We start from the raw sequence: 1,667 nt of genomic DNA on the forward strand, positions 1-1,667 counted from the left end.
TACCATGGACTGCTAAGACAACAAACAGGTTTGTCCTGGAGAGGGTGAAACCAGAATGTTCCCTGGAGTCAAGGATTCTGAAGCTCCGTCTGACATACTTTGGGCATGTTGCAAGGAGGGACTGGTCCTTGGAGAGGGATATCATGTTTGGGAGAGTGGAGGGACGGCACAGGAGAGGAAGATCCTCGATGAGATGGATTGATTCTGTGAGTGGAGTGGAGGGAATGAGTGTGTTTGAGACAGTGAGGTTGGGCACAGGATATAGCAGCATATAGGGCTCTTGTACATAGGGTCGCTATGAGTCGCAAGCGACTCTATGGCACATAACAGCAACAACAACAACTATGGGCATGTTTCTAGAAGGGGCTATTACTTGAAAAAGGACATGATGATAGGAAAGGTGAAGGTTTGGCAAAGAGAGGAAAACCTTCAACCAAGTGGATAGGCACGGTGACTATAGCAGTAGATTCTAATCTGTCCGGAAGTGTGAGGATGGCACAGGATAGGACAGGGTTCAGATCAGTTGTTCACAGGATTGCTATGAGTCATTCTTGATTCGACAATACCTAAGAACAAGAACAGCATTTTGTAAATTACTTTCTTCACTCAGCATCTATCTTTACATCAATTTTTAAATAGGAAAAAAATGAGTACATTATTTTTGCTAATAATATTTGCTTGTATTTTCTCTAATAAAACAAGAAGCTGTAGGGGTACATATTTTTTACTTATTTTAACACTTAGAATTCTACATCCTTGTTACACAGGTGTTAGCTTTCAAATATCTGTGTTTGAATTTCCACTTGAATTTTCATAACCACATCTGGAAGGAAAAAAAACCCAAACCCAAACTCACTATTATTAAGACAGTTCCAACTCATATATACCATTCCCCATAGGACAGGAAGGATTATACTTCATCTTTCCAGTAAGAAAGCAAAAGTCCCTCATCTTTCTTCCTAGGGCAGCTGATAGATTTGAATTGTTGACTGTTCTGTTGAAATTCGAATGTTAATTGGCTGCACCACCACAGCTCCTCTGGTGAATCACCAAAATGGTCTTCTTGGTAGCTAACCATCCTCTACTGGCGATTGTGAAATTCTTTTCATTAATTTCAAACATAAAAATCTATTGTCATACTGTGTGAAAAACAATGTGTGTGTGTGTGTGTGTGATGTGTGTGTATGTGTGTATATGTGTGTACACACATACATACACTCTTATATATACGTATATATACACACACATATAAATATATGAACTTTGTAAGTAAACCAGAATAAAATAAAAAAATTATTTTAAAAGTTTGTTATGAACTCTACACATTACATCTGAGATACATATATAATTTATCTGAAACTTAAATGTCATCTCTCTTATACAGATCTAGCCTCAAGCCTCAATTCAGTTTTCTTGACAAGTATCTATTTTTAGTAATTAGGCATAGTGTTGCCACCCAAATTCAGGCAACTCATATCCATCAATTGTTTCATGGAAGAAAGATGTGCAATCTTCTCCCCTGCCTCTGAAAACCTGCAGGAGTATGTGTTATGAGTTGGATTAGATTCCATTGTCATAACAGTAACAGGTTGTTGTTGTTAGGTGCCATTGAGTCTATCTATTACCACTCAAAGCAACACTATGAACAAAAGATCTGAACCCTGTCC

This window comes from Elephantulus edwardii, unplaced genomic scaffold (assembly GCF_000299155.1).
Source record: "Elephantulus edwardii isolate Elephantulus edwardi_28Jun2011 unplaced genomic scaffold, EleEdw1.0 scaffold00256, whole genome shotgun sequence".
NCBI classification, from domain to species: domain Eukaryota; kingdom Metazoa; phylum Chordata; class Mammalia; order Macroscelidea; family Macroscelididae; genus Elephantulus; species Elephantulus edwardii.